We start from the raw sequence: 19,787 nt of genomic DNA, 5'->3' as shown, positions 1-19,787 counted from the left end.
TTGAAGTGCACTCGAACCAATGAGAAAGCGACATCAACACCACAGCGAGCAGAGGACTTCTTCCACTCTTGTACCCAGACAGGAATCTGATTGAGTCGAGTCATCAGTGACTCGAAGCCTTGATAAAGTTCTGCCTGAGGCCAGAGTTCGGCATCCACTCGGGTCATCGCAGCCTTCAGCCGAGCCAGATTGTCGACAGCGCCGTCCAAGCGTGATCCCAATTGAAGCAAGTTCATCGCAACTTCATCTTTCACGGGACAGTTGATGGGGTCGTTACGTGTCTCGACACGCCCGGTTTCAGCTTCAAAGTCCTGCCAAAGTTCTCTTCCATCGCAAAAAAAACAATGAGTCGATAGTATTTCAACAAATTTCAGTCGACGACAGTTACCTAATCAAACATCCATACCTTCAAGCTTTAGAACAAGCTTCGCCGCAAGTTGTTCCAGGTAGGACTCTAGCTTGCCCGTTTTGGCTCTGAGGCCACCGACTTCAGTGGTCAGGTTCTCCTTGTCCTTCTTCAGTTGCTCGACTTCCCGGTTAGCGTCCGAGATGGCAGTCTTCAACTTTGCGTTCTCCTCCTCCAATTTGCCGACTGAAGCCAGCATCTGGTCCGCGAGCGTCGTCTTCTCACGTGCTTCCTTCTGAGCAGCAGCAAGGTCCAGGTCCTTCTTCTCCAAAGCCTCCTTCATTCTCTCTAAAGAAACAACACTCTTCAGACGAGCCTGAAGTTGGCGGTTTTCACTACGCACATCTGCTTGTGTGAAGTCACTCGGTTCAAAGAGACTGAATGAAAAGCAGTGGAAAGTTCGAATCACTAAGCAGACAAGGCAGTCGAATGGTTACCTCCCATGATGGCCGTCTCTTGTTGAGCAGTCTTGAGATTCTTCTTTGCGAGTTCAAGGTCAAGTTCAACACTGATATGCTTCTTCTTTAACTCGGAAAGTCGAGCTCCAAGATCACAAGACCTCTACAGTCAGCAAGAGTGATGTGTCAGTCGATAGAAATAAGAGACAGTGACAGAGAAAGTTACTCTAAGACTACTGCTGAATCAAATATTCAACAGTAGTCTCGAGGACTACACCCAGTGGTTGCACTTAGCGTGCCCCCACTGGTTCAGATCAACGCTCAGCAGGGTCTGCCCAACGTGAGTTCAAAAAAAAGAGAAAAAGGAAAGAGATACATTCTAAGACCTCAGTCGACTGCCAGCAGTCGGCCGTGGTCTCGGGGACTACACCCAGTGGGTGCACTCTACGTGCCCCCACTGATCCTAAAAGTTTACTAAGATTCAACTCAAGTCGAGTGGCGTGGAAAATTTCCCAAACTCTAAGCAAAGAAACACCCCAGTGGGTGATCGAATAGAAAACAACATTCAAAAGTTCAGTCGGAGTTTTTGCTGACTTGAACATTGGTCTGAAGGGTAGTACTGACGTTGTAAGCCACCTGGCTAGCTTCATACATCACCTTCACCTGCTCCATAACAAGGTTCACCTGGCGAAGAGCTTCCCTAGTGGCACTCGGCGAGTCGTCCGGGATCTGATACACAACAAAGACTGATGGCCGCAGGGCAGCCGAAGCAGGTGCTGGGTCAGATGCGTGGGGATGCACTGGAGCGGCAGGAGTCGGCGCGGTCGAGCCCGACGGACGATCAATTGTCAGCGGGTTGGCAAATGTGACGTTGATACGAACCGGCTCTCCAGAATGTTCGACCACCGCCTCAAGCGCTGATGTTGACTGAGGGACTTGAACTTCAAGCCTCCTCCTACCTGAGCTCCCACCCCTCTTCCTCCTCTCCTGTAGAGGCACTTCTTCCTCGTCATCAGGGAGCACGACAACTTCTTGCAGAACTACAGAAAAAGGGAAATGTCAGAAAACCCTGCCGATTGATGGTCCACTCAACTTAATGAAGCCTGGTCGAACGGACTTACCAACTCGTGAAGTGGCCTCCTCGTTCCCTGGCGCCTTGTCGATGACCATGTCGGTGGCAGCAGAGGTGGGACTGGAAAGATACATGATTCGGCTGATTAGAATAAAAACTTCAGTCGACCTACGTAAACACAAGCGAGACACTTACCCTGAAGCGACATGGACATCCATCTTGATCCGTGCCAAAGTCTTCCTAGCCTTGGGAGGAGCAACTTTGGGATGCTTGGCCACCTTCTCCGTCGGCTCCGGGGTCGACGTCCGAGTGCACTTCTGAGTGTTGGAACTCGGAGCCACGTTCTTCCCACGCCCGCCAGACGGGTCATGCTGCTGTTTGGATCGACGTTCGGAGCGCGGCGGCGAGTCGACTTCTTCCTTATCGTCCGACTCCTCGCTTTCCTCCTCGTCCTCTTCACCCGGAGACTCCCACTCGCCACTCTCCTCCGCAGTGTCCTCCCCCTCCTGGTCCTGCTCCAAAGCTTGTTCGCCGTTGGGCATCGAATGCATCTCAGTGAATACCTGCGGGACGAATCAGTAGAGTAAAAGTCAGTCAACATCAAGTATAGTCGGAGCGTAAGCATAAAGTAGTCGGAACAAAGGGCATACCTTGTCGGGCGGATTGTCGTGGGCGAAGGGGATGACTCGCCTAGATCCTCTGGGGTTGTCCTGATTGCCTGTGATACTCCTCAGCCACAAAGCCACGGTCTCAGACGTCACTTCTTCTGCATGGACCCGACCAGTGTCATCCGGTCCGGAGTACAACCAAATAGGATGATCGCGAGCCTGGAGAGGCTGGATGCATCGACTGAGGAACACTTCCAGCAGGTCCATGCCGGTGACACCCTCATTGATAAGTTGGACCACTTTCTCCACCAACATCTTCGTCTCCACGGTCTCAACAGCAGTTACTTTCAGTGGGGCAGGGGTCTGAACACGGTCGAATGAGAAGTGGGGAAGACCAGTCGACTGACCTGGAGCCGCGACATCCTGGCAGTAGAACCATGTCGACTGCCAGCCTCTAACAGATTCAGGGAGAGTCATGGCAGGAAAAGCACTTCTACGCCTCTTTTGGATACCTAGACCCCCACACATCTGAATGCGTGAGTTTTTGAATCACTCGACTTTTCCTTTTTGACCGACTGGGAGAGGATGGTGAAGATATGTTTGAAAAGACCCCAGTGCAGTCGACACCCTAAGAAATTCTCACACATCGATACGAATGGAGCCAAATAAGTGATGGTGTTGGGAGAAAAATGGTGGAGTTGAGCGCCAAAGAAGTTCAGGAATCCTCGGAAGAAAGGATGCGGAGGGAGCAAAAAACCCCGGTCGACGTGAGTGGCGAGCAGTACACACTCACCCGGTTGAGGCTGCGGTCCATCTCCCCCTTCGGCAGCCTTGCCGCTCCCTGGGCGATCAGCCCGGACTCCTCCAACTCAGCCAGATCCTCTTGCCGGACCAAAGACCGGATCCAATTGCCCTGGATCCAGCCCAGCGGCAGCCCCGTGCGTGATGATGACCCGTGGTTCTGCTTCTTGCCTTTCGCCGCCCCGTCGCCTTCTTTGCGTGCTCTAGCGCCGCTATCTTGTCCTTCACATGGCGGCAGGGCAGCAGCATCGAGAGCGGAGTTGCTAGGCGCGGTGGAGGGGCGGAGGAAAAAGAAGGAGGAACAGGCGTGCACAGTGCAGGCGCCTCGGCCACGTCACCTTATAAAGGGTTGCTTCCGAGTGACTAACGCGTAGGGCCAGGCAATCCTGTCAAATCCCACACCAGTCGCGCGCAACGTACGTGGCGAAAAAGGCGGTGAGGTAATCGAGGCATCGCTGCTTATCCGGTCCGCCCGTTTTGGCGCCCTCCGTCCCGCACGCTTCCCCGAACATTCGTATCCTGCGAAATCCGGGATACACAGCAGTCAATCGCGCCCAAGATCCCGCACTCTAATGCAACACTCGGCACATGCATGATGCCACAAGTTCAGTCGACAACTCAATAAATGGACCAAGGCGACTGAGTTGACACCCACGAAGGCGCAAAGTTCAGAAAACTCCCACGAAGGCGCAAAGTTCAGAACGAGTTGAACTTCAACCTACTTTCCACTCGAACCTTAATCCATTCGGGGTCTACTGAGGAGGATACAAACCTGGGGTAGGGTCATAGGCTTGACCTATATGTCCTACCCAAGGTCACTACCCTAGAAGATAAGAAGTCCAGGAAACAGCAGAAGACCCCCAGTCGAAGATGTCGAGTGCAATCCACTCGACAGCCATGTCACTCGGGAGTCTTCCTCTCTATCGTCATTCGACCACCCAGGGAATCACTCGACCTATCGAAGACCAGGAGTCACTCAGCGTGGCGACGGGCATGCGTTCACTCCGTAGTCTTTAAGGCCATTAACATCATTTAAGACTGGCGTTACCAATAACGCCCCTACTTTATGTACATTAAGCCCCTTGTAATGGAGGTTGGCTTTGGTCCTGACACACTCTATATAAGCCACCCCTCCTCTGGGACAAGGATTCGCACCCCCTGTAATATCACACACAAAATCCAATCGACCGCCTCCGGGCACCGAGACGTAGGGCTATTACTTCCACTTTGAAGGGCCTGAACTCATAAACCTCGTGTGTACACCTTCACCATAGCTGAGATCTTGCCTCTCCATACCTACCCCCCTTTCTACTGTCAGTCTTAGGACCACGACAACCGCCATTGCACTTACCGCTACGCAACATCGTCCTCTTGCAGTTGTCATGGCACATCGGAATGACATCACAGTTGCATTGCCACTACGCAGCAAAATCCTTGTTGCACGACACCACCGCAACATCATCGGTGTTGCCATGCATCATCGACGGGCAGCACCGTCGGCGTTGTAGTAGTAACCACACAAAATCGTCTATGTTGTGGTCTTCATTACACGATATCATCGGCGTTGCACCGTTGTCGCAGCATGACCCCACGTTCCTTTTGTGGGGTGACACCAATGCGGTGGGGGCCTCTCGCTATGCTGCAGGGAGAGCCACCGTGTTCCATGGCTTGCTACAAGTCGGTGTTTATGAACCATGCTACTGGAGTGCCGCCGGTGCTGTGAGCTCGTGCTACTGGGGCGTCCGAGATGTTGTGAGCCATTTTTGTGAGTAGCGACCACATGTGCTGCGTGATGGAGGTAGCCAATGAGGTAACTATAAGATGTATTGAGCATTAGACACACTGCCATGATAGTGCGATCCGGAGGCTTGACATACTGCAAGGGGTAGTCATCCCTGTTTCAAGCGATGACCCCGCTGCAAAGTTCACCGTCGCTGCTGCAATCCGGCGAATTGTCGCACTACAAGGGCTAGCTGTCTTTGCTACAAAGCTCACAAATACTGTTGCAGGGGTATAAGCAAGTTTGTACTTCCATTTGAAGAACCAAATGGCGCTGTTGCAGACTGTGTATGCACATGGAGTCGAGTGTCTCGATCCTGGCTTTGCCACTGTACGTATGTGTGTGTGAAAGTGCTGTTGTTTGTGGGCTGGTTTTTCCGCTGTACGTATATGTGTGTGAGCCAAGAAAATCACGTGGTACTGCAGCGGCCGCCTAGACACCTAGGGCCAGGGATCTGACGGTTAGCTTTAGCTTAATCGAACGGCTCGGCAGACTGTTTAACTTTCGCTGGAATGATCCGAATGATTCCTAGCAACCGCCTTTATTTTGTTATGTGCTGGCTGAGCACGTTTTTTTTTTTCCGGGAATAATACTTGTATTACTCAATTACCAGGTCCTTACAATCCTCTTGGACAAACTTCAAAACATCCTTAGGGCCCGAACCGACCCACGTAATTGTTGGACCCTCTACTCTAGCAAAACTAGCTAGTCTATCACTCGCTTTATTTTGACAACGAGAAACAAGAGTAATACAAGATTGCCTAAGACTCAACAGCAACTTAATTTTGCCAACCAGAGAAGCATAAACCGACCGATCCACGTCGCCACTGGAAATCATAGCCACCACCGTACTCGAGTCCATCTCGACTTCGATTGGACGGTCAGAACGCTGAAGTGCGAAAGACAATCCTTCCATACATGCCGCTTCTAGAGCATCTCTGCACGAGAACAGGGCTCTGCAAGATGAGAAGATGACTGAATCAGCAACATCACGCAAGATCATCCCGGCACCCGCACCACCACCAGATGAGTAGGAACCATCCGTATTTAGCTTAACCCATCCTTGTTGAGGCGGCCTCCACTCAGATTCACCAACTGGAGCCTTAACAGGAGGTGTGGCAGTGAGGTCATAAGAAATACTGCACTTTCCTTTGGCTGGGTCACAGTGGGAGTTGAGCTTGATACTGAGCAGTGTATCCAAATAATTTTGTGTGTTACTTCGTTTCGAATATACTAGCTTCTCCAGAAAATTAATAATACATTGCATCTCTGAATATCACTCAGCTCACCAAGTGCATGAAGCAGCCACTCCTTCCCACTGTATTGAAACGAACTTAGAGCAGGTAGATTCCACACATCTGCCATGGCCAAGTAAAGGTCGCGTCCAAACTGGCATCGCACGAACGGGTGAAAATTGCCCTCCACTTCCATGCCGCAAACAGGACACCCACTAGACGATTCCAGACCAATCTTGTGCTTAGTTTTCCACGTCGGCAAAGAATCAATCGACAGTCTCCATGCAAAATTACGCACTGTAGGGGGAACATTACAACTCCAAATGAACTGCCAGCATTTCCTGTTCTCGTCCGGAGAGGAACTACATGCCACTGCCGAGTCCTTGTGGGCTTCTTGAAACGCCACATTGTAAGCTGATTTTACCGCGAAGACTCCAAATTTACCCGGACCCCATGCGATGACATCCTCCCCAAGTATGGGAGATGCTCTTATCTTTATTATTTCTTCGACATCAGCTGGTATGAAGTATTGCTAGAGCAGTTCCAGGTTCCACGAACCATTGTCATTGAGCAGACCGGATACAAAAAGTATGCGACACCGACCTTGTAATGACACCGGTTTGTATGAGTGAGGTCTTGGAATCCAATTGTCTCTCCATACTCTGATACTCCGTCCATTTCCAACCCTCCAAATTAAGGCTTTCTTCAAGAGATCGAGCCCATGACTTATAGCTTGCCACGATGATGAAGCATTACCTGAGAAGATCGTGGCCACTAAATTACCATGAGGATAATACCTGGCCTTCAAGACTTGGGCGCACAGACTGTCCGGTCTAGATAACAATCGCCAAGCTTGTCGGGCCAACAACGCTTGATTAAACATACGAAAATCACAGAATCCAGCACCTCCTTTGTTCTTAGGCTGTAAAAGGTAATCCCATCCTCTCCAATGGACCTTTCTTTTTCGTTCTCTAGACCCCCAATAAAAATTTCTCACCATCCTTGTCAAATCATCACACACTGAATAAGGTAACTTGAACATACCCATGATATAGGTTGGCAATACTTGTGCAACTGATTTAATTAAAACCTCTCTTCCTGGCTGGGCAAGGAGTCCATCCCCCCACTGCATCAAACGCTTTGTGAGACTAGTTTGTAGATTCTGAAAACGTCACTTGGACATATGCCCCTTAGGAGTTGGGAGGCCCATGTATTTTTCCTCAAAAACCAAGCTTGTTACCCCCAACACATCTCTAACTTGCTGCTGTATCATCACAGGGCATGTAGCACTAAAGAAAACAGAGCATTTGCCATAGTTCAGACTTGTCCAGTGGCCTTACCATTCAAAGCAGCCTTCACATTCTCCGCTTGGGCACTAGAGGCCTCGAAAAACAGTAAAGTATCATCGGCGAATAACAGGTGGGATATACCAGGGGCTGATCTGCATACCTTAACTGGGGTGATCTCAACCAACCTCACTTTGTTCTTTAAAATTGCAGACAAGACATCCGCAACAAACAAGAATAAGAATGGTGAGAGAGGGTCGCCTTGCCGAAGTCCACGCGACGGTGTAAATGAATCGAAGAGGGTCCCATTTAATTTGACAGAATATCTCACCGATGTGACACACGTTATAATCCAGTCAATCCACTCTATCGTATGCTTTTGAGAAATCAAGCTTATAAGCACAAAAACTCTTTGTTGGATCCTTCTCCTGCTTGATGTAATGAATGCATTCAAAAGCCACAAGAGCATTATCCCAGATCATCCTACCAGGAATAAAGGCACTTTGTTCTGGCGAAACAAGTGTATCCAATAGTGGTAGAAGCTGGTTCACCAAGCACTTTGAAATGACTTTATAAATTACATTGCAAAGGCTAATGGACCTGTAATCAGAGATCTTAGCAGGATTAGAAATTTTAGGAATAAGAACAATGGATGTAGAATTTACCCCCTCAGGCATTATTCTAGTCACAAAGAAATCCTTAACCGCGGCAAGCACATCCTCTTTGATAGTACTCCAATTTCGCTGAAAAACCTGGCAGGAAAACCATCCGGTCCTGGGGCCTTGAGCGGTCCCATCTGAAACAACGCATCAGAAATCTCCTTGTCCGAGAACGGGACACATAACTTGACATTATCTTCATCCGTCACCATAGACTCCAAAAGATCAGGGACTGGTGAAGCATCAAGTGTCGGGTCTGTAGCAAAGATATCATGAAAATAGTCATTTGCAAGCTTACCCATTGCAGAAAACTCCGAGTGCACCACCCCAACACTTTCTGTAAGTTGGTGGATTTTATTCTTCGTACCTCTCCATACTGCCTTATTCTGAAAAAATTGGTGTTTCTGTCCCCCTCCTTCAACCATCAACCAAGAAATTCTAGATCTCTGAAGCCATAACATTGCCTCTTGATATAATAACTCGTTCATTTTACCTGTCACCCTACGGATGTCCTGTTGGTCCGCATTCATATGCATGAGTTCTTCCAGCTGGGACCTAGATTTGGCGAGCTCCCTAGTGACATTTCCAATTTTTTTGCTCCACGAGCCAAGTGACAACATAGTCTTTGTCAAAGCATCTCGCAACTGTCCAAGGTATTGCACCCTTCCTACAGCCATCCAAGCATTTTTTATCACCTCTGGGAGCGTGTCATCCCTATCCCAAAATAGCTCATACCTTCTAGAATTTGCTCCCATTAGCCTCGGATCCGACGATCTCTTGAGTACAACTACCACATGATCAGAACATGGTGATGGCACATGTAAAACTGAAGAGAATGCAAACATGTTCCTCCAGGCGTTGGTAGCTACAGCTCTATCAAGGTGAATACGCACATTACTTGCACCACTACGTTTGTTATCATAGGTGAAAGGCACGCCTACGAACCCAAGATCCACCAAGCCACAGATTTCCAATGCATCCCGAAAAGCTATCGTTTGAGCTTCAGCCCTTGGAATTGCTGACATATGTTCGAAGTGCCAAAGCGCCTCATTAAAATCTCCAATCACTAACCACGGCAAATCACTTACATTTTTCAGATTCTGTAATTTTGTCCACATGATATGTCTATTCTCTACTCTTGGGTCCCCATATACATAGGTGACCCTCCATTGGTCGGCGTCCTGATTAACTCGCACATGGGCGTCAATATGTCGCTCATTTTTCTCCATGATCTCAACATCATAGGATTCATGACAGAACAGGGCTAGACCACCACTCATTCCATCACTATCTGCACCACAGAAGCCATTGAGGCCTAAATGGCCCCAAATCCTCCTCATCTTCTGATTTATGCCTGGTTTCACACAGAAAGAGCATAGTGGGGAAATGCGACTGACATAACGTCGCAAGTTCACGAACTGTCCGGGTATTCCCCCCTCACCGGCAGTTCCAGCTTAAGTGAATCACTGGACTTGGCGGTCCTCCGTCTCGGAGGCCGCCTCCATACTCATATCAGTATCATCTCCTTCAACACCTTCTCCCTGCCGTCTTCTTTTTACTATAGGTACCTTGCCCGGTGTACAGCTAGCTAGCCCTGTTACACCCGATGTTTCTGCAACACTCCCGTTCTCAATCAATAAAACTGTAGTAGACACTCTCCCTAATAAACAAGGCACTTCTTGTCCCCTAACATTGATGGAACCATCAGCAGTGATAAGTCTTTTCCGAGCACTCTTCCCATCATCCCCTAGAGCAGCAACCTGACCGAGAAAACTGCTTCTGTTTCGAGAGCTGGCTCTATGTGACGCCCAGATAATTAAGCTACAGTAATCCCTCTTTAATGGTGCCATGTCATTGATTTCACTGTTGCTAAATACCCCTTTGTTTCAATCCGGTTCAAATTCAATTTTCAAATTCTAAGTGAAATCCAAAAGTTCCCAAACATGAAAACTAAAATGTTGATCATGTGACAAATATTCACTTCTTAATATTGTTGGTGAACCAATTTTTTTGTAAAGTGCTTAGTGCCGTAAATAAAAGTGTGCAAAGGCAATAAAATGAAAAAAAGGAAAAGGAGAAGCCAAAAAAAGGGGGGAAGAGGCCCCCCATACCTCACTGGGCCTCGGCCGAGGTAATCCCCCAGGTCGGCCCACACGCCCCCCTCCCCCTCACTACTAGGGAAAAGCCTATACACAGAATCTTACCAGCAGCGCTCCCCAAAATACCACGCCACTGCTATTTAGCAGCAGCGCGTGTTACCGAAACGCGCTGCTGACAGGAAAATAGCAGTAGCGCGTCCACCACAAACCGCGCTACTGCTATAATTGCCATGACCTCCCCCCCCCCGCTAGTTATAGCAGTAGCGCACTATATTGAACAGCGCTACTGCTATAGAAGTTAGCAGCATCGCGCTTCTAGGAAAACCGCTACTGCTAAGATCAGCCCACAAGTTTAGTGTCACCCCGCTCCGTAAATAGGGTGTTTACCACCTTAAATATGTTATTTCTGAAAATACCACAAACAGTTGGTCTTCACTGAACTCTATGTGTAAAATTTTTAGCCGCAATATGAGTCCTCTCCGGTTCCTACCGGAGAGGACTCATATTGACAATTCAGTTTATACACAAAAAGATCATGATGGCCAATTTATTTTTGCATTGACGTATTTTTTGTATAGTTACACTTAGCAGTAGCGGTTTATATGCAAAGCGTTACTGCTATTCAGATTAGCTGTAGCGCGTTTTGGCAAACGTGCTACAACTATCCCTACCTTATCCCCACGCGCACGACTGGCCCTCACTCCACACTCTCACTCTCGCCCCCGTGCCAATAACCGTCGTCGTGCGTCGCCGCCGCCGCCGCCTTCGTCCGTCCGCCGCCGAGGTACTCCCCTCCTTCTGTCCCTCCTCCCTCCTCCTCGCACATCCTCCCTCCGCCTACGGCTGCCCCTCCCTCCACCGCCGCCACCCTCCTCCCTCCGCCTGCGGCCGCCCTCCTCCCTCCGCCTGCGGCCGCCCCTCCTCCCTCCTCCACCGGCAGCCCTCCTCCCACCGCCCTCGACCTCGCCGCCCCTAGCTACCTCTCCGTCGCCCCCCACCCCCTGTCACTAGTTAGTACTAGATTTGGTAGTTGTAGATGTTAATTTAGGGTTCATAGCTAGTACTAGATGTTGCTTAGTTAGTACTAGATTTTTAGTAGTAGTAGATGTTAATTACTAGTAGTGATGGTACTAGTTAACTAGGGCAGTATGATTAATAGTAGTTGTAGTTGAACTACTTTAGTTGTAGTTGAACTAGTTGAATTAATAAAATAATGTATTTTTAGTAAGAGAATTAATATAACTAGTTGAACTACTTTATTTTTAGAAAGAACTAGTTTTTTTCTATTTATAGTAAGTTTATATTTAGTAAGAACTAGTTGATAAACTAGTTGAACATGTCATATTTGTTGTTATTTTTTAGTTTAAGCAATTATTCGGGATGTATTAGTGATAACTTATATGGTTTCAGGTGACCACCATCGTCCCCGTCACCGACCCCCTTTGACATCCCGCGGTCGTCCCAGTCACCGACCCCCTCCGACATCGAGGTGAGACCAGCCAAATATCCTTGTATATCTTGTGTTGTTGCTCAAATAGGATATGTGGTTGCCCAAGTGGCCATTCATGTTCAGTTTACATCTCCGAGTGGCCTATGTTTTGCCGGAGTGTTGATTAATTTCCGTTCCGGCAAATTTCAGGCGCTCGATATGTCCTTTTTTAGCAAAGGTCATGCCGGATTTTTTCGTGAATTCTGGCATGACTTGTGCTAGAATATGTACAAGTTTAATCTTTGAATTATGAACGTAGGAAATGTCGTACTCGGACGACGACAGTCTCCCGGTGGAGTGTAGCTGGTGCCACGACGATCGACGTATGTGCGACAGGTTCGTTCAGCTGGACGAAGATCGGCGCATCAGCATTAAGCTCGAGGAGACCTTCGATTGTGAAACGATACACAACAACGACAAGTGTTTTTTTCGTAATTAAGCATGACTTCAACTATTTCAATGTCTAATTTTCATATTTTACAATTCTACTAGCTTATCCCATGCCATGCAAGACGCTATGTCTTGGAGAGGATGGGTTTTGAAGACCAGGAAAATTTCAAAACAAAGAAAATACACCTAAGGACCCATCATGATATGGATTTCGAAGTAAATCTGTGCAATGCTCAGAGCGTAACCCATTTTGGTTGCCAAAATTGGGAAGCACTTTGCAAACTGTATGGTTTTTATGAGGGTATGATTGTCACCATGGATCTTGGTGATCCTGACATCGAGCAAGACAATATGGACATTTGGGTCCTTGTTGATACGCTTCCGATTTTACCGCTATATGAGTTTCTCAAACATAGTTATTAACTAACTTATATTGTTTATTTCAAAATAGTTGATAGCTTATTTCCATTGACAGTTTATTTTGATTCTTCAAAGACTGTGCGGAAGATGGTAGATAAAACCCACTACACCGATGGCACCGAATTAATGTATAAGGAGAAAAATCATCTGATCGCATTTTGTACTCTTCTTGAGAATTACAATAACTATTATCGAACTCCTCCAAATTATGGTGAATACGTGCCACTAGTGCATGTGTTGAACCACGGTAACTTCTCTGGAGATACCCTGGTAAGATGTTTTACTATTACGACATCCGTGCATCTTTTGCATACTTCTAAAACTAGTACATAATTGCTAACTACGAAGTTATTATTATGTTATTCAACAGAAACTCCCGATGGATTGTGTGCCTCATCTGATGTCTCTGCATGGTCGCCTCTCAGTTCTGAAAATACTGCCAGGTAATTCTACGGAGCTCACCTGTGCATATCGGATTTCTAAAACCCGTGAACACATGTTCATCAAAGAATGGAAGAAATGTATGGACATTCGCTAGGAGGTTCTTGGAAGTAACATTCAGCGAAAGGCAAGAATTGGAGACAGGCTAATCTCCATTCTCCATAATGGAGAGTCAGGGGCTATCTTGTTTTTTGGTATTTTACCTTAGAAAATGTAGTAGGTCTTAATCGAATGTAATAGGTCCTATGAGGTACAATATGTTTATTATGTGGTAATGTGTTAGAGTTGATAATGAGGAGTACTTGTGATTACGACTAGTGAACAATTTGCTATGTGATGTCATTGATGAAAACGATGATCTTGAGGAGGTGTTATACGACAATGATGTATTATGATGATAAGTTGTTAATGATATGATGATGATGATGATATTATTATATCATTGGGTGAAAGAACCGCGGATTAGTTTCAAGTGGATGGACATCCACTTGAAACTAGTCCACGGTTCTTTCACCCCGTGATGTAATAACTCATTATGATGTAAAAACAATCTCTAAATTCCTGTTGCATGAAAACTTGTGTAAAGGTGTATGAATACAACATGAAATTAAAAAGAAATAAAATACTAAATAATAGTAGTAGCGCGGGAAAGGAGAAGCGCTACTACTAATTACCAGTAGCGCTGTTCCGACGAAGCGCTACTACTAAGTCAATTTAGCAGTAGCGTGGATCTAGGCGCGCAATTGCTAAGCATTAGCTGTAGTGCCTTATCAGTAGCGCTCCTGCCCGCGCTACTGATAGGCCTAAAACCCGCACTGCTGCTAGGCTTTTCCCTAGTAGTGCCTGCTTAACCACCACACCAACCGAACCCTAGCCTCTTCCCACTCTCCCCCGCACGATTCCGCCCACTCCCCACTCCTCTCCCCTCCTGATCCGATCTGGATCGGGCCGAAAAAGGCGCCCCGACGCAAACTGCCGTCGCCGGAGGCGTCCCCGACTCCACGCCGGGCCGCCCCTTCACCAGACCTCCTCCCCGTCGCCGCCCGTCACTCGCTAGACCGCCTCGTTCCCGCCGATGCCGCCCACGATCTCTTCGTCCCCAACACCGTTCGTATCGCTGTTGCGGACTCCGGCCACCCCAAGCTGCCTCGAGCCCACTGCCCCCTCCCTACAGCTTCGTGGTGAGCCGCCACGCCAGTTGCACCTCTCCTCTCCTCCCCCATTCACTGCTCCCATACTCCGCCGCGGTCGCGGCTCGCGCCATGCGACCCGGCCATGCCCGATGCGTGTCCCCACGCACCGTCGTCTTCCCGAGACCAGCGCTCGCCGCACCCCCTTGTGGGCCCACCTCCGGCCGCTGTCGCCGCCCGCGACCTCCCCGCCTCGCCTCTGCTGCCTGCGCCGGGCCACCGTGCCTGTTGCTGTCGGCCAGCCGCCGTGACCGCTGCCGTCCCCTACTGCACCGCTCTGCCTGCTGCTTCCACCGCGGGTCGTCGCTGCCGCTCGCACCACCTGCCGCGCGTGAGCCCCGCCCCGTGTTCTACTGCACCCCGTCCTGCTGGTCGAGGCTACCAGCTCCGCCCGCCATGGCCCTCGCGCCCCCGCCGCGGCAAGTCCTGCTGTGGTCACGGCCTCGCCCCGCCCTGGGCAGGCTACGGGTGCCCGTTATGCCCGGAGCTCGTGCCCGTTTCGCCCGCTACACCGCGCCCGATTTGGCCCCTGTGCCACTGCACGTTGGGCATGTCCCCTGTTTTAAATAAATAAAAAGATTAAAGAAAAGTATAATTATATAAATAATTAATTAACTTAATTAATTAGGATTAATTAGCCTAATCGCATGTTTAGTTGAAAACTGATTTAACTAGTCTAAGCAGTCAATAGCATGGGGGCCCCACCCCCTGTTGACCAGTCAAATGTTGACTGGTCAACTGGGACCCCCTGGCCCACTTGTCATCCTTTGTGTACACTACTGTGTACACAGAGCTGGGTACACCTAGCGTTTTAACAATTATTTTTGAACTAATAATAAATCCAAAAAATGTTTAAATATTTGAAAATTCATAGAAAATTATTCGTAACTCGGATGAAAATGTTTTCTGCATGAAAGTTGCTCGGAACGACGAGACGAATCCGGATACGCTCTCCGTTCGTCTGCCACATGCTCCTAGCATAGCAAACATGCAACCATTCCCCTTTGTTTCATCTGTCCGAAAATGCTTAATCCTGGGGAAACATTTCCGGATGTTTTCCCCCTTCGCCGGTATCATGGACCACTCCGTTAGAACACCTCTAGCACCGCTTATTGTCTTGTTATGCTTATGTTTGCGTGTATTTACTATTTCTTCCCCCTCTTCTCTCTGGTAGACCCCGAGACCGCTGCTGATGTCCCCGTGAACGACTACGTCGACGACGACCCTTCTTCCCTTTCAGCGGAGCTTCCAGGCAAGCCTCCCCTTTGATCATTCCGATATCGCTCATTCCATTCTCTGATGCTTGCATTAGATTTTTCTACTGTAATTGATTGCTCTTATTCTGATGCATCGCCTGCTTTTGTACCTGTTGTTGTACCTTACCTGCTTATTCTAAACTGCTTAGTATAGGTTGGTTAGTGATCCATCCGTGACCACCACCTTGTCCTTGCTGCCCCTGCTTCATCATCGACGACTCGATCAACGTGATCGACGACCAGAGCCCGACACCTCACATCACATCACGCCCCTTTTGTTTCTCGACTCTGCAGAGTTACCATCGAGTGTCGAGGGTGGTACCTCATACATCACTGCTGATGAGATCTCTGTAGTGTAGCTATTCGGTCATGGTCATCGAGGGTGATTCCTCCTTGACCACTCCCGATGCGACTCTGTCGTGCAACCCCTCAGGTGTGAACCTCGAGGGTGGTTCCTCTTACTTCCACCTTGATGATTACATCCAGTGGAATTCACCGAGGGTGATTCCTTGGGGTTTTCCCTTGATGTTTGGACACACGATTACCTTGAATTCACTTGAGACCATTGTTGAAGTCGGGTCGGCCCTGAGGGGTACCCGCGAGTTGATGTGAAAGTCAGGCGGGCCCGTAGAGCACCCGCGTATTTTTCACGTGGAACGGCCGGGCAGTCTGGGCCCTTGCCGTAAGTCCACGAGATGGGGCAACGAGGTCATATTATTGTGAGTCTCTGCTCGTCTCCGTGATCCCCCAATGCACTAATAGGTTTGGGTATTTGTTGTGAGTTGGCCTTTTGCCTTTACGCACCAACCACCATGCGAGAATAGATATGGGCCTCGACGTCGTAGTATCATCCGATGCTTTGTCAGACGTCCAGTTTAGCATTGTGGCACGGTCGGATCGTGCTGGCCTTCCGAGGCAGTGCTGGTATCCACCCTGCACACAATGACCCAGAGTGCTGCGGGCGATGGGCCCAAGGCCCTGCAGTGCTTAGGATGTAGGCCGGCGGGTGAGGGAGTCCTGGATAAGGGGGGTATCCGGACAGCCGGACTATATACTTTGGCCGGACTGTTGGACTATGAAGATACAAGATTGAAGACTTCGTCCCGTGTCCGGATGGGACTCTCCTTGGCGTGGAAGGCAAGCTTGGCGATCCGGATGTAGATCTCCTTCTCTGTAACCGACTTTGTGTAACCCTAGCCCCCTCCGTTGTCTATATAAACCGGAGGGTTTAGTCCGTAGGACAGAACAACAATCATACCATAGGCTAGCTTCTAGGGTTTGGCCTCTCTGATCTCGTGGTAGATCAACTCTTGTAATACTCATATCATCAAGATCAATCAAGAAGAAAGTAGGGTATTACCTCCATCGAGAGGCGTGTCCCCAGTCTCCTGTTAACATTAGCCTTAGACGCACAGTTCGGGACCCCCTACCCGAGATCCGCCGGTTTTGACACCGACATTGGTGCTTTCATTGAGAGTTCCTGTGTTCCATCACTGTAAGGCTTGATGGCTCCTCCAACCTTCAACAACGCTGTCCTGGGTGAGACTTTCCTCCCCGGACAGATCTTCGTGTTCAGTGGCTTCACACCACGGGCCAACTCGCTTGGCCATCTAGAGCAGATCGACAGCTACGCCCCTGGCCATCAGGTCAGGTTTGGAAACCTAAACTACACTGCTGACATCCGTGGAGACTTGATCTTCGACGGATTCGGGCCAGTGTCAGGTGTGCCGAATGATCGCGATGTGCATGACCTAGATCTGTCGTCGGACAGTATTCGGAACATCGCACTTGCTACGGCTCCGGACTTCATTCCATAGCAGATCGTGCCTTCCGAGGACGGGTGGATGGACCACGCTCCGGAGGCCGCACACTCATCGGCGTTGGAGCCGAACACAGACTCCGCTCCTAAGGATATCTGTGTCTCCGGACCCCCGGACTTGTCCTCGGTCGAGGGTTCCGGGCCGCGTGCATCCATGCCCATCGAATCTGATTGGGCCCGAATATTGGAGTTCACCGTCGTGGATATCTTCCAGCACTCCCCCTTCGGCAATGTGCTTAATTCATTAAAGTCTCTCTCTGTGTCAGGAGATTCCTGGCCGAACTATGTTCGGCTCGAGTGGGAAGCAGGCGACGAGGGAGTTCGTCAGCCACCCACTACCCACTTCATAGCCACGGTCGATGATTTGACCGACGTGCTTAACTTCGACTCCAAAGACATTGACGGTATAGACGACGATGCGAGAGAAGAACAGGAACCACCACTCATAGGGCGCTGGACTGCCACTTCTTCATATGATATATATATATATATATGGTGGATACTCCCAGAGAAAACAATGGCGATGAGGCAACATGAGATAATCCCTCAGGGAAGAAGCCAAAGCATGGGCGTCATCGGCGCCGCTCCAAGCCCCGCCACAGCAACATTGGCATTGGAGAAGAAAATAATCCAGATGGCGCTTGTCGGTGTCAAAACCGGCGGATCTCGGGTAGGGGGTCCCGAACTGTGTGTCTAGTCGGATGGTAACAAGAGACGAGGGACACGATATTTTACCCAGGTTCGGGCCCTCTTGATGGAGGTAAAACCGTACGTCCTGCTTGATTGATATTGATGATGTGGGTATTACAAGAGTAGATCTACCACGAGATCAAGGAGGCTAAACCCTAGAAGCTAGCCTATGGTATGACTGTTGTTCGTCCTATGGACTAAAACCATCCGGTTTATATAGACATCGGAGAGGGCTAGGGTTACACAGAGTCGGTTACAATGGTAGGAGATCTACATATCCGTATCGTCAAGCTTGCCTTCCACGCCAAGGAAAGTCCCGTCCGCACACGGGACGAAGTCTTCGATCTTGTATCTTCATAGTCTTGGAGTCCGATCGATGATGATAGTTCGGCTATCCGGACACCCCCTAGTCCAGGACTCCCTCAGTAGCCCCTGAACCAGGCTTCGGCATATTGTCTTCGGCATTGCAAGGCGGGTTCCTCCTCCGAATAATTTATAGAAGATTGTGAACACCAGGATAGTGTCCGGCTCTGCAAAATAAATTCGACATACCACCGTAGAGAGAATAATATTTACACAAGTTCAATCTGCTGACGTATTTTGTGGCGTGACGTCACACCACCACCAAGCCTTTACTCGAATCGTTTTTATTATACCAGCTCCGCGCGTTTAGCGAAGCGGTTTCCTTGGTACGTCTTGTCGAAGCAGAGATCGTGTTCCCCTTATTCCGGGATTCCCATCAATACGGTAGTGGGTAACCTAACCGTGCCATTGATTGCGGCGCTTGGGAGATAAGCGAGTTTTATCAGGCCGGTGGGGACGCATGGTTTCGTCTGCCCACATAAGGGGATAAAGATCCACCCTTTTACCTACGCCTTCTTCCTCCTTTGCTTATCCATCTCCACGAACTCGAGATCCAGCACCCAAGTCCGCACATCTCACCTCAACCTTCTCCAACTATGTCCGGAGCGGGAGGCAAGTGGATGGCCTCCTCCGTTACGGAGGGGCACATCCAGAAGCTGCACAGCACCGGATATCTGTCCAGCGACATCGCGCACCGGCTCCCCGATGAGGGGGAGCTCATCCCCACCCCCAGGCCCCATGAGAGGGTAGTATTCCTTTCCCATTTCCTCCGCGGACTGGGCTTCCCACTCCATCCCTTTGTCCGGGGGCTCATGTTCTACTACGGCCTGGATTTCCATGATCTGGCCCCGAATTTCATCCTCAACATCTCGGCGTTTATCGTCATGTGTGAGGCCTTCCTCTGCATCTAGCCCCACTTCGGCTTGTGGCTCAAGACCTTCAGTGTCAAGCCGAAGGTTGTGAAGGGCAGCCAAGAGGAGTGCAGAGGCGCCATGGTGGGCAAGATGCCCAACGTTACTTGACTCGAGGGCACCTTCATGGAAACCATTAAGGGGTGGCAATCGGGGTGGTTCTACATCACCGAGCCGCGTGACCCTAAATGGGCAATGGCCCTCGAATTCAGATCTGGCATCCCCATACGGCTCACCTCCGGGAAAGAGAGTGGCCTGACATGGGGTGATTCGGAGGAGCTGACCGGACTCCAAGCCTGCGCCCAAAAGCTAGTGAACAAGAAGCTCAAGCTTGTCAACGTAGTCCAGGTCATGCTCATCCGCCGGATTCTCATGTGCCAACAACGGGACTTCAATATGTGGGAGTTCGATTTGGCGCAGCACCAGACATTGAGCAGGCTCTTCGACACTACATACGAAGAGGCCTGGAGGGTG

Source organism: Triticum dicoccoides, chromosome 5B, assembly GCF_002162155.2.
Source record: "Triticum dicoccoides isolate Atlit2015 ecotype Zavitan chromosome 5B, WEW_v2.0, whole genome shotgun sequence".
Lineage (NCBI taxonomy): Eukaryota > Viridiplantae > Streptophyta > Magnoliopsida > Poales > Poaceae > Triticum > Triticum dicoccoides.
This window is presented reverse-complemented; position numbering follows the sequence as displayed.